The 15,315-nt window shown below is 34.6% G+C and overlaps 1 non-coding gene across 1 annotated transcript; it reads right to left on the reverse strand.

Annotated features, from left to right (window-relative positions):
• Positions 1 to 3,863: 3,863 nt before the first annotated feature.
• On the reverse strand, positions 3,864 to 3,970 carry LOC113750971. Its single transcript, XR_003464735.1, has one exon. It is a non-coding gene; the product is annotated as a small nucleolar RNA R71 (small nucleolar RNA).
• Positions 3,971 to 15,315: the final 11,345 nt, after the last annotated feature.

Here is a 15,315-nt window from a genome sequence, read left to right on the forward strand (position 1 = left end):
CATTTTAATCCTTGAGAGAGCAAGCTAGCTAGAGGCTTCTTATCAATGGCCAAGGCAAATACAACCACCAGGAGAATGGATTTTGTTCAAGTACTCTTCACCATGTTTTTTGCTTGTTATCTGATCAGACAATCTCCCATATTGCAACTTGTCCACAGGCACTGGTAATATGAGGTGGCCTATTCTCTTCATATGGGCTGCCATGATTCAATCATGAATTACGTTGGCATTCTTTAATCCCATCTTTCATTTTCATAGAATTAATCAACTAAAGGACATTAGACTCAACTCGATAACTTTTTCACTTTAAAAATTAAGTGAATAATGCCAAATCTGGATGGCCCATTTGATTTTGGACCAAATCTGTAAGTTTTAATATTATTAGGGACTAATAGCAAGGGGACGAGTTTGGTGAAATCACCAAACTCCTCAATCGGATGTCTCTGGGAAAGCCACCTAACAATTGGTTCCTCAACCAACCGATTTTTTTTCGAATTTTAAGTTGAGTAATTAGGAGTAAATTTTTTGACTATATATATATAAATATATTTGTGTGTGTGTGTAAGTTTTTTACATACTGTCAGTGTATAATTATTTTTTACACTAAAAAATTTAGATCATGTCATATAATATGAATTTAAATTTAAAGTTTAAATAATGCACAGGTGATATACATCCATAATTGTTAGTAAACCCTAAGAGATGCGGATTTTATAGCTAGATTAATTGCCAATAACAAATTTTATTCATGGGAATGAATCCTAGTCCAAACCCACATTTTGCAAATCCAGCATGTAGCAGAACATCATGATACAACGCCAATAGATCAAACAAAACAAAATGCGAAAAAAGTCTACGAGATGCAGATCATTACCATTCATTACAAACTGGGAAAATGCAAAATCCTAACTATTGAAACGGCAAATTCATATGAAAATGCAATGGATGACAATCTTCCTTCTCCATTCAAACAATACAGACACTGTCCAGACAAGTGGCACATGGTGTGGCGCATCCTACTTTGGGTCCGCAACACTGGCCAACGCACGAGGGGACTTGCAAAACCTTCCTTAGGGTTGCAGTACTCTCTCTAGCATATCGGTCTGCATGGCTTCCATCATTGACAAGGACAAAGCTGTACAAAGCATGCATTTGAACACAATTTGCTACTGATGCTCAAAAAATGGACTGTGTTAATGTTCATACTGACAAGGGTTTATTTTACGTATTTTTAAGTGCATTTTATTAGTTGATTCTGGTTTAATTATTTAGTTTTATAACTAAAATAGCTAGGTTTTGGTAAAAATATACATTTTTGGTAAAAGTGGCTAATATTGCATTTCTATTGAATTTAGTGGTAAAAACTTCATTTTATGCAGGATTAAATGATTCAATCACCAAAGAATGTCAAGTGAGGTGAAAAATAGATAATTGGTGATGAATTCAAGTGGTTAAAAGAGAAATGAAGTGAAAAATGTTCAAGTGAGAAAATGCAAGTCAAGATAGTTTTGACACTCTTCGGTATTTCGACTATAACTGGAGCTACACTTATCGGATTGAGGTGATCGTTATACCATTTTAAAGCTAAGAAAGAGACCTACAATTGGTATGAAGACATCGAAATCCAATTCTGCTGTTTTCATAGACAAAAAGTCGAAATACAGAAGTTGCATTCTGTGGTCGGAAATTGAAACAGGGGTTTGACCAGAGGATGGTATTTCGACCATATCACAGCCTACAAAAGTCCAAATGGGATGATTCTTGATGCTATGGAAAGATAATTCAAAGAGGTACGACTTTCAAGACTAGCACAAGAGTATATTCTGCCATTTTCATGGAGAAATAATTCATGCAATCTGTCAAAAAGAAATTCCAGCAGCCAATCCTGACTTTGATACATGTGCAACTTTTCTTGAAGACTTTTTGTGTATTTTTGTTGAATTTGCAGCTGCAATTTTGGAGATTCTTGACAATAATCAAGCAATGAGGTCATGGATGATAATTTAAGTTTTGTCTTAAACTCATCCAAACACCTATAAATTCCCCTCACAATTCAAGAACAAAGGGAGACCTTTGCCAACCTTTGTTAGTAGATAGAGCGCTTAGAATAGATTAGTTTTCAGATTCAATAAAGCTCTTTGAGCTAGTTTCGTGTTTAGCTCTGTTAGATATTAGTTTTCATATTTCTAAACACCTTGTTCTAGTTTTTATCTTTATAAATACACTTCTTGCTGGTTTGATTATCAAAGCTTGAGTGCTTAAAGAGTTGGAGAGTTTATTTATTCTGTAATTGAATTAAGCTTTTATCTACCACCACCTAGGGTCGGTTCTACCACCCTAATCGGATTGGTTTTAATTGCTTTTCTATGGTCGGTTTTGCATATGAGCTTTCTCTACCATTTTTCCTTCATTTCTAACTCTTCTTCTATTTTATTAGAAGTTGGAGTTATTTTGATAATCATGTCTAGCTAGCTAGATCTATCCCTTGTTCTAGGGGTAGATGAAACTGGTTGGTGCAAGATTTGGATTTGTATGCTGCTAGTTTTCACTAACCTTGTTCTTGGTAATTCATTAATCCTGATTTTCACATTTGTTAAAGCTTGATCATCTTTTGCAAATTATATCAGTTATTGTGATCGCACGACAGTGGTAAACAATAATGGAAAGAAGATTAATTGAATTCTAGCATGAAACACACGACAGTAGTGAATCACTAGAAGGGTTTTTCATAATATTTCACAAAGGCCTAAGATCATCACTGGTTGTTTTTCACCACGACAGTAGGTGGAACGTAGTGATCGTGACAAAGCTTTTCTGCACGACAGTGAGATAAGTATACATTTGGAAATGTTCCCTACCAAGACAAGAGTGAATTGTGACTACAAAGTACATGGCAAATCTGATCTTTACTAGCTAGTAGATTTAATTCCCCTAGAACATCTTTTCTTTTGACATATCTGTTAGTTGGGATTCATGCACTTAATCTGTTTTTAATTCTTTGATCAACACATAATTTGAAAAGTTTAGATAATAAGATAAGGTTTAAAACTCTGGTATTTGTTAAGTTGCTCCCTGTGGGATTCGACCCTTGTACCTTTGCTATACTATATTTCGATCTGTATACTTGCAGCAAAACGAGGTATTAGGTTATAACTTGTGAGTTGATTTAATTGGTAAATTTTAACCTCGTCAAGTTTTTGGCGCCGTTGCCGGGGAGCGGCAATATTAGGGCCTAATCATATCTATTAATTTAGATATTTTCATTGATTTTATTCAAGTTGTTGAATTAAATCTGCAAAAATTTCTCTTGTTTTTATTTGTAGTGTATGCACCGATCAAATCGAGAAATTGCACATTTCGATGCTGAAATTGAAAGAACATTACGGAGACAAAGGAGGAATACACTGCATCAAGAGGAACAAGAGATTTGGCGGCCAATAGAAGAAATCTTGATAGAATTACTAATTGAGGAAGAAATGGCGGAAAATGACCCAAATAGGCGAATTCTGCAAGATTTTGCGGTACCGGGAACACAAGGTTCTCAAACTAGGGTTGTAAGGCCAACGGTAAATGCTAATAACTTTGAGATAAAACCATCACTGATTCAAATGGTACAACAATCTCAATATGGAGGTAATGCTACCGAAGATCCAAATTCTCACTTGTCAACATTTCTTGAAATCTGTGATACAATTAAGTTTAATGGTGTTAGTGAAGATGCAATTAAACTTCGATTGTTTCCATTTTCATTAAGGGACAAGGCTAAGGTTTGGTTACAATCTCATCCTCCAAATACTTTTACTACTTGGGATGAATTAGCTAAGGCTTTTCTTAATAAATTCTTTCCACCTGGAAAAACTGCTAAATTGAGAATGGATATAACTAGTTTCTCTCAACAGGAAGGAGAGACATTGTATGAAACCTGGGAGCGATATCGGGAATTGCAACGGAGATGTCCTCATCACGGTCTACCCGATTGGCTAGTAGTCCAAACATTTTACAATGATCTCACCTATCCAACAAAGACGCATGTAGATACGGCAGCGGGAGGAGCTTTGATGGGAAAGACAGCTGAGGAAGCTCAACAATTAATTGAAGAAATGACTGCTAACAACTACCAATGGGCAAACGAACGAGGTAACACAAGGAGAACCGCAGATATGCTCGAAATAGATACCTTGAATATGTTAAGTGGAAAAATGGATAATGTAGTTACGATACTTAATAGGCAAGTTATTTCTAGTTCTAATCAAGGAGTAGTTGTTAAATGTTGTACCACTTGCGGCGGAGATCATGATGATTTATGTGTTCTAACAGCGAACAGATTCAATATCTCAACAATTACAACCGTCCACCCCAAAACAATCCATACTCCAATACTTATAATCCAGGATGGAGAAATCACCCGAATTTTGGATGGAAGGATTAAGGGAACCAACAAAGACCAATTAATCCACTGGGTTTTCAGGATGGCGAAATCACCTGAATTTTGAGTAGTGGCAAAACTTGACGGGTTTTTACTTTAAGTGCAAGTTTAATTCCGAATTTACACCCGTTGGACTGCAAGTATACAGGTCGCAATTGTAGTACGAGATGTGTATCGGGTCGATCCCACGAGGAGCAATTTAAAACAATTATTAGATACTAATTTACTCTATTATTTAGACTCACAATTAATTTGAGCAGAAACTTCAGATTTTAATTCAACTACAAAAATTCTTTAAAAGATAAATACAATATCTCAAGGGGAGTAGAATTCACTAATATTAAGATCTAGGGATGTAGATTCCACTTATGACACAAAAGATCTAAAATGAATTAATTCAACACTTGTTACTGCTCTTGTTTAACCAAGGATTCATTTCCAGAAATACCAAAATCACATTCTCATGATAATAATGGGTTAAAACAGATTAGTTTTTCCTAATCTCTTGGTAAATACTAAATCTGTTCTTATTCACACATGAAATGCAGATTTCATCCACTTGAATGTATTTCTATTCTCATGAATATACAACTCAAGTTCTACTTGTGTCATTCCATTATTTTTACCATTTCTCAATGAATAAAAATAACTATAAACCTGCTATTGGTGATCAAGCAACAACAAGTAATCCAACATACACAAGTAGATAAGTTAATACAAGACATAACAAGAATGAATAACAATCACTTCATATCATTTGGCCATAAGCTTCATCTACTCCCTAGATAAAGAAAATTAGCTACTCATGAATGATAAAACACTCATAACTTCATTAATGTAAATCATCATGAATTTACAAATACAAACAGAGTAAAGAAAGTCTTAGCCAAGATATGGTGAAGCCTTCCAAAAATCTCCTTGTCTTGAACTTAGATGATTACAAGATGAAACCTCAATTGTCCCTTGCAAGTACCTAGCTAGAGAGACTATGTTTTTCTGTAAGAAGCTAAGCTACGAATGGTTCCCAGATCTCTCCCCATATCTCTGCATAAAAAACACTCAAATGCTCCATTTTTCCAAGTCAAATTCTATCCTTTGATTCCCAAATCTCCACTTTGTTAGCATAGTCAAAAACCAATATTTTTGACTTGAAAATAAGCCACTTTTCTTGCCCTTTTGTCTTCTGAAACATGTGCACCGAATTCCCTTGCATCTTATAGCTGGAAAGTGGTATGAACACAAGAGAATTGGCTGAGTCAAATTGCAGAATTTCGGCTATAAAACGCGCCTACACAAAACGCGGTTACAAGTCACGTTTTGTGTACTCGCGTATTCACTTTGGCCTTACTTCATCTGCGATTTTCCCTATCATAAAGGCCGAACTAGCTTTTGTGCAAAACACAAAAGTTGTAGCCCTTTGAGTTAGCTTTCCAATGCTTCAAGAATCATCCAAATCGGAGCTTTGTAGCCTGAGATATGATCGAAATACTGTCACCTGTTCAAACCTCTGTTTTAACTTCCGACCACAGGGTGCAGCTTCTGTATTCCAACGTTTTGCCCATGAAGATGGCAGAAATGGATTTCGATGTCTTCATACGAATTGTAGGTCTCTTTCTTAGCTTTAAAATGGTATAAAAATCACCTCAATCCGATAAGTGTAGCTCCAGATATGGTCAAAATACTGAAAAGTGTCAAAACTGACTTGTATTGCATTTCCTCACTTGAACGTTTTTCACTTCATTCTTCTTGTTGCCACTTAAATTCATCACCAAATCTCTATTTTTCTCCTCAATTGACCTCCTTTGGTGATTGATTCATTATTCCTGCATAAAAATGAAGTTTTTACTATTAAAATCAATAGAAATGCAATATTATCCACTTTTACCAAAAATATATAATTTTACCAAAAACCTCTTTATTTTAATTATAAAACTAAATAATCAACTCAAAATTAACTAATAAAATGCACTTAAAAATACGTAAAATAAACTCTTATCAAATACCCCCACACTTGAATCATTGCTTGTCCTCAAGCAATATAAAATTCCAACCATCAATGATCCAAAAATTTAAAATAAACATATGTAGTATTTCAACTCCATTTCCTTGAATCAAGGTAAATAACCCTTATGTGATCTTTCCATTAAGTTCAAGTACTCATAATATCAAGCAAAGAAGAGCCAAGTATACCATAATTTTACCAATTCAACTCAACTTCTTATTTTTATCCAATTTCGCAAGCAAGCAACTCCTATAGTCAATAAAGATGCTAACTAATCTCATGATCAACTTCTTATTTTTCTTAAAGAGGGATTTAATTTACTTTTTATATATATATATATATATATATATATTTTAAGGATTAAATATTACTTAAGTTGTGAAAAATGCCTTTTGACGCGAAGATCAACATTTTTAGATGCAGATCCCCGGTTACTCAACATTTCACATACTCAAGTTGCTTTGCATACTCTTAATTCAAGTACCTTTTTACGCGAATGTCGACATTTGTAGATGCCAACCCCCGGTTACTCGGTACGAGAATCATTGGAGTAGAATAACCATTTTTTTTATTTTTATTTTTTTTAACAATATATAATAAAATTCCCTCTAAGAGTAATCATGAGAAGAGTATGACACTTATTAACCATATTAATTTCTTATCTTATAAAATTAGATAAAAAGAAGAATTTTCATCAAATATACAAAATGTAGGCATAATTTTCTCCACTTTACTAGATATACTTTCCTATAGATGTAAAAATTATAATCACATAAAAATCATTTCCAAATTTCATGAGAAAAGAAGTATCAAAACCGCATATATTTATTTCAAAAGGATAAGTGACAAAATTTTATTTATTTATTATAGTTAATAACATATATATGTATAAGGTTTTGGAAAAATTTTGACAGAGTCTCCCCTTAAAAGTGGACTAAAACTCCCTGCCAGCAACCACAAGAAACACCATTTAAGCACAAGAATTATATCAAACAAAATTAAAACCACAAGTATCACACATATTTCTCCCCCCCACACTTAAATTACACATTGTCCTCAATGTGTAGGGAAGAAATGAAACAAAAGAAGAAAAGAAAAGAAAGAAGTACTCCCCAAGTCAATGGCTGAGATCCTTATCAGCCACTAATCACGAACCACTGTCAAAATACAAGTACCTACCACATAGAAAATAAAATGAAGTTAAACATCTTAAGTTCCACAAGTTAAGATAATTAGGCAAGCAAGTTCATCAACTAAAGATAGCTTCTGCAGTGTGCCAAGTCAGTTATCCCCCTCAGCATCATCGTCATCCTGTGCATCACGATTGGGCGGTGGATGAATGCCCAAATGATCTTCAATTCGGCTTAGACGATTCCTAACGTCAGCGAACTGGAATGCAAAGTCCTCCATATGATCAAAAAGTCGCTGCCAATTAGTTTGTGGTGGAGGAGGAGGTGGTGCTGCAGTAGAAGGTCCAGCTTCATCCCGACCATGTCTAGCCTTTTGTCTCCGCTCCTGAACAGGGCGTGGAATGTCTCCCGTGCCAATACCAAGGCGGCGAAGAGTAGTGATAGTCATCTCAGCACGTGGTGGAACATACTCCCGCCGCATGCCTTCCAAGGGAACTTCAAAACGGGGGAAGATTAAAGTCAGTAGACGAGGAAATGAAAGTTTGAAAGAAGTTGTCTTACGCCTCGCCGTAGACCTAATGTGGCTGATGATGATGTTCGGCAATGAAATTCGAGCATACGGGGAAGTTCGGTTGTGGAACATGTAATCAAGGAAGTAAATATCGCTCTTGCGAACCTCCGTGTGCCCCGTCTTCTTTGGGATGACATTGTGAGCCATCATGTAAATGATAAGCCGATGACGAGGTTCGAATACATTTGCCAATATAGTCTCCTTTCTGGTAGAGCGAAAAGGTTGGTACTCGAGACCAAACCTAGCCATGGCCAATGATGGATCCCACCTCCTATTCGGGGGAACAAACTCCTTCTTCAAGTCTACTGGACGTCCGTCATCCATACACCCCAAAATAGCAGCCAAATCTTGCCGTGACAAGGTGATTCGTCTTCCACGCACCCAGGACTCAATTATTTCTCCACTATGGCGCGCCTTACTTTCAATGTTGGCGTAAAACTCGCGCACCAGGTCTGGGTAGTAATGGTTTGGAAGGGTGAGAATCGGAGCCCATCCTAGCTGAGCAAAAGCCTCTGAGATGTTGTACATCATCTCAACTGTTGGATTCACATGCATCTCAAACAGGAACTCCAAATTAGCACGCTCCTCATGCCATGCTTGATTCCTGCGAGTATTGAACCTAGCACTGTCAAAAATCGATCTACCCGCTTCACGGGAGGTGCCCTCACCAGGTCGACGGTTAACTGGTGGAGGAGAAGGTGAATTCTCCTCTTCAGTCACCTCCATCTCTTCATTAACCTCCCTCTCCTCACTACTAGAGGATGAAAGTACCGCTCTTCTTCCCCTTGGCATAGTACCTAAAAAATATTTCAATTATCCACATGTACTACAACTCATTATTTGGCAACAAAAGTTCAGCATTAATCCAAATAACCTCAAATACAATTGCTCAAGTTCTAATCATTCAATGATCGTACAAGACATATTTTATGCCTAAAGTTGCCCAAAATCACCAAATTACACAAGATATGTATCAATTATAATTTAATTAGTGAAAATAGGAACAATTATGATTATAACTATTTAGAATTAACAATAATAATATGCTTTTAGCTATAATCATGTTTAGGCAAAAATTAAACTAATTAACTCCCCAAATCAACCAAATTACTCACTATACACAATGCACATGCTTAAACATCATCAACTAACCATTTTTAACCATAATTTAACATCACCAATGGCTCGAAAACATCCTAGTTCTTTTTTCCAATTTCATCTAAATATAGCAATTGTGAATTTTAAAGTACTTGAAAACCAATAAATTGCTACATTTAAACATTTAAACATGCTTAAACAATCATAATAATCATGAATAAAATCAAAAATAGCCATGAACCTCATCAAATTTTCGAAATTAAAAGATGTCAGATAGCTCAGGATAACAAATATGAACTTCTAAAATCAAAAGATTTGATGAAGAAACTTACCTCAATCACATAGAAGGATGTTTGGTGATGCTAAAAATGTCAAAAGCCCTATGAAACAACCTCCAATTGACCTCCAATTGAAGAAATTAGAGTTTAAGAACCCTAACCTTCAATCGCTCAAAAACCTGATTTTAGGTGTTTTTCTTTGATTTTAATCGGTTAAAAAGGTTGTATGAAGCTCAAAAGGCGTTGGGGTGATGATTTCTAGCAAGATTATGGAACAAAATGGAAGATTTGTGAGTTGGGTAGAAGAGAAAAGGAAGAAACGCGACTGGAAAATGGAAAAGTGAAGAAATGTTCTGGAAATCGCGTTTTTGAAGCAAAAATGTGAACTGAAAACGCGACTGAAAACGCGCCTTCAACGCGCGTTTTTGAAGTCGCGTTTTTTAGGAAGTCGCGTTTTCTCGCCTGAGCAAAAACAGAAAACGCGACACAGTAAAACGCGACTTCAATTCGCGTTTTAACGCTTAAACGCGTTTTCAATTCTGCAATATTTGTGCATATTTGATAAGAGTATATTTTACGTATTTTTAGTGTACTTTATTAATTAGTTTTGGTGTGTTTTATTTAATTTTATAAATAATTAACTAAGATTCTAGTAAAAATATGCATTTTGTGGTTAAAGTGTGAAAATTGCATTTCTATTGATTTTTATGGTAAAAACTTCATATTTTGTAGGTCTAATGATTCAATCATCAAATGAAGTGCATTGAGAAAATATTTGGATGATTGAAGATGGATTAAAATGGTGAAAATAAAATATGAAGTGTAAAAGGAAAAATGCAATTTGAATCAAGAAAAAGTCAGCTTTGACAATTCAGACACATTTTCGTATTTTGACTATATCTAGAGCTACACAGATCGGATCAAGGTGATCTTGGTACCATTTTGAAGCTAAGAGATATATCTACATTTGGTGTGAAGACATCAAAGTCCAATTCGGCTGTTTTCCTGGTCAAAATGTCAAAATACAGAAGTAAAAGTCTGCTGCTGAGAGCTGAAAACGCGGAATTGACCAGTCAGTGGTATTTTTATCATATCTCGGTCTAGACAGCTCTAAATTGGATGATTCTTGAGGCATTGGACAGCTATTTCAATGGGCTACAACTTCTATGTTTTTCACAAGAGCTAATTTAGCCGTCATCATAGAGAAAATAGCAGTTGAAGTAGCCAGATTCTGGTCAGAAATAGCTGCTGGTACAACCTGTTTTCTCCTTCAACAATTTACAGCTATGGTTGAACGTATGACAATCAATTAGCAGCTGTAAAAGGGATGTTTCAAGCCTCATTTCCTGATTGCATTCATCTATATATAGCCATGGATTTGCAGGATTCAAAATAACTTGGGAGAAGGCTAGAGAAACTCACCAGAAATGTAGTTTTCACTAGAGTTTCCTTGGTTCATTAGTATAGTATAGGTAGAGTAGTTTATCCATCTTGTATTTGTAGTTAGATTTGGATGAATATTGGAGGAGCAAAGATGAAGAGGTCGATCTCATGTGACAAGGGTGATATCTCTTCTACTACTTTCTCTCTTGTATTGGATTTCATGTTTAATTATAATACAAGTTGGCTTTGTGTTTTTATTATGTTTAGTTAAAGTTTATGCCTAGAGTTATGGTTGAACTTGCTATATTTTGTTTGTGAGGTTTACTTGGCTATTTGATGATATTATTTTGAGTACATTATTTATTACTTTTGATTATCTAATCATGATTAATTGGCCATTAATTATGATAATCTTAAGGTGTTAAGTTTGCAATGAAAATTGGAATTTAACACTAGTTCAAAGAAGTGATAAGCCTAGGGAGTACACTCACGAAAGTAGAGGTGCACCTATGTGGCTTAAGTGACTTGTTTCATGTAATTTCATAGAAGAAATGAACTTGTAGTTAATTTCATAACCACGAGAGTAGGTATGGCTTAATTACAAGTATAGTTGATTCACTACGAAAGTAGGTTTCACATACATTAGGAAATTACGCCATAACTAATCAAGATAATAGCATTCACTTAACCGATAATCTCATTTGCAAGAGTAGTAAGGAATTCCATATCTCTAGGAGCTTTCTAGTGTTATTTTCTTAAATTTTATATTTGTGGTAGTCTAAATAATAAAGGAGTTTGAAAACATCGGTAATTGCATTCTTCCCTGTGGGATCGACCCGATATATACCCTAAACTACTAGTTGATCTGTATACTTGCAGTGAACGGGTGTAATTCGGTATTTTTTAGCTTGCACGTATGTAAAATACCCGTCAAGTTTTTGGCGCCGTTGCCGGGGAAGATTTGGCAATATCGGTGTGAAGAGCAACTTTATTAATTTAGACAAATTTTCTTATTTTTGTTGTTTTTGTTGTATCTTGTGTGTTTTATGTCATTTTTTTGAGTCAATTTTTATTATTATTATTATTTTTTTTTTCTGTTTTAGTTTGTGTCTTGGAATCTATCCTTCTTAACTGATCTTACTTTTGAGATTGTTTAAAAGTAATTTTAGATAATGAGGAGGGTAGGTGAATTGGGAGGACAAAGCTTGAGAAATGAAAGATTGGCAATGGATGGTTACCAAGTGCAAAACTCCTTCAACAGAGGTAACCAAGAAATTACTGAAGGTATGTCTTTTGAAGATGGTTTGAAGTGCTTAAAGGCAAAATTTGATGTTATGATGGACACAATTATGCATGAAATTGAGCAAGGGAGGAATGTTAATGATTTTAATTCTTATCATGTGATTTGTGACTTGTGTGGAGATTATCATGATACTAATACATGTATGCAAGCACAAAATGTTGATTATTATGATGAATTAGAGCATTACAATCCTTGTTTTGATCAATATAGTGCTAATTGGAACAATTCTCCTGCTTATGGTTGGAATAATCAATGTACTTATAGTAATTCTTCATATTTTTATGATTACCAACCTGAATGTGTCCAATATGAATCAAAACCATCTTGGGAATTGGCAATTGAAATGGTAGCTAATGATTCTAAGCCATCTTGGGAGTTAGCTTTAGAAAAATTAGCTAATGCAACTTCCAACCGTTTTGATAGGATTGAGGAAAGAATAGATGAATTAACTTCTCACTTTGGCAGAATAAATGAGCAATTGAATGCATTGTGTGAGGTTATTTCTTCTAATAAATTACAAAATGATCCTAGCATGAATGGTAAGAATGTTGTATGTGAAAATGGATTGCATGTTGATGAAAATGATGAATCTCAATTGTGTTTCAATGAGCAAATGTCTATTTCACAAGATAATATCTTTGGAACTAACTTTGAGGCTCAAGAGGTGAGTTTTAATGACTCATTTTTCACCCCTCTTGAGGAGTGCATTGAAAGTGTAGGTTCTAAGGGTATTCCTGCCCAAGATACTTTCATGACATTTCCTTTGGTAAGTTCTCAAGTGGTGCATATTCAAGGTAATATCTATGAAACACTTGGAATATTTAAGTCACTTCCATCTCTCATATCATTAGATCATGTGGCTTTTTCTATTAAGTCACCTTACAATGATCCACCACGACCAAAAATGGTGGATTATTCGTTAACTAAGCCTCCTTGAAAAATGAGGTGAAATAGTCAAGCTATTGACTTTAAAGAAGCGCTTATTGGGAGGCAACCCAATGTTTGTTTAAGTTTATGTTATTCTGGGGTGATTTTATGTTTAAAGTATATGTTTGAGTTATTTTGTTATTTTTCATTTGTAGGTATTGGAAATGGAAGCAAAAGTGACCAAATGAGGTGAAAAAGGCGAAATTTGATCAAGGAACTCAACCCCTCAATTTGAGTAATTGTTGTTTTTGATTTGTTAGAAGGGGTTAAAATGCATGTTTTGATCATTTTACATGTGCATGCATTGAGTATTTTAGCAAACAAATGATCTATGATGCATTTTGGGAAATTGGGGTATTATTTGTAAATTTTCAAAAGTTGAATTTCTGCTAAAATTCGCAGCAGAAAACGCGTTTCTCAAGAAAACGCGCCTCTGAGTCGCGTGTTCACAGAATCGCGTTTTCGATTCTGCACCTACAGAACAGAAAACGCGCCTTCAAAACGCGACTTGAAGTCGCGTTTTGATGGAAGTCGCGTTTTGTTGCCTGGATCAAAGATGAAAACGCGCCATTGAAAACGCGACTTGAAGTCGCGTTTTCTCACAGAACCGCGTTTTCAGTACTGCAACTTTTGGGAAGAAACGCGCCTACAAAACGCGATCTGAAGGCGCGTTTCTACTCGCGTTTTCTGAGCATTTTTTTTAAAAAAATGCAGCTTCCTTGATTCTCTTTTTCTTCTTTTCCTCATATATTTTCTTGTACCTTGAGTTGCTTATTGTGTATTTTCTATTGGTACATCACCACCACAAAGGCTAGGGAATTACGGATCACCGTTATATGTTTATTAAGCCTTTGTTATCACTTTTGTTTCTCATTTTCCATTTTTAGGTTTATATCACTAATGGTTACCAAATGGAACTCATGAAGCGATGAAGACAAGCGAACAACATACCTTGAAGCTTCATATTCAATCACAACAATAGGGGAGTATTATTTTTTTTTATCTTGATTTTCCTTCTTACACATTGAGGACAATGTGTATGTTAAGTGTGGGGGGAGAATTGAGATTATATATATTGTATGTGATTGAATTATTAGTTGCAAATATTGGACTTGTGTTAAAATTCAAAATTTTTCTAAAATCTTGTCCAAAATTGCAAACTTGCCCCAAAAAGTTTCATATTTTTTCAATTTTATCCAAGGGGTAACAAGTTTCATACCATTAGTAGTTCAAATTCCTTCTACATTTGAGATAAATATATGTGATTTGGAAACTTCTTTTCTCATTTAACTTGGAAATGACTATTATGTGATTATAATTTTTGCATTTGTAGGAAAGTATATCTTTTAAAGTGGAGAAAATTATGCCTATATTTTTTTTTGCATATTTGATGAAATTTCTTCTCTTTATTGGATTTTATAAGTTAAGTGATAAATATGGTCAATAATTGCAATACTCTTCTCATGATTATGCTTTCGAGGGAATGTTATTATCTTTACTTTAAAAAAAATGAAAAAAAAATGAAGAAACAAAAGAAAAAGACAAAAATAGAATAAGATTTGTTCTACTCCAATGATTCTTGTACTTAGTAACCGGGAGTCTTCATCTACAAATGTCGACTTTCGCGTAAAACGGTACTTGAATTAAGAGTATGCAAAGCAACTTGAGTATGTGAAGTGTTGAGTAACCGGTGATCTTCATCTAAAAATGTCGATCCTCGCGTCAAAAGGCATTCTCACGTCTTAAGTAATATTTAGATATGTAATATTAATAAATATATTTTTAAACAGAATTAAAAGATGATCATGAGTTTAGGAAGCATATTATTGACCACATGAGTTACTTACTTGTAAGATTGGGTAAGGATGAAAAATTGATTTGAATTTGTTATAATGACGGTATAATTGGCTCTCCTTTACTTGATATTATGAGTACTTGAACTTAATTGAATAATTGCATAATGGTTATTTACCTTGCTTGGAGAAAATGAAGTTGAATGCTACATATGTTTATTTTCAAATTTTGGATCATTGTTGGTTTGTATTTCTTATTGCTTGAGGACAAGCAATGGTTCAAGTGTGGGGGTATTTGATAAGAGTATATTTTACGTATTTTTAGTGTACTTTATTAATTAGTTTTGGTGTGTTTTATTTAATTTTATAAATAATTAACTAAGATTCTAGTAAAAATATGCATT

The sequence above is a fragment of the Coffea eugenioides genome, chromosome 10 (genome assembly GCF_003713205.1).
Source record: "Coffea eugenioides isolate CCC68of chromosome 10, Ceug_1.0, whole genome shotgun sequence".
Taxonomy (NCBI): Eukaryota; Viridiplantae; Streptophyta; class Magnoliopsida; order Gentianales; family Rubiaceae; genus Coffea; species Coffea eugenioides.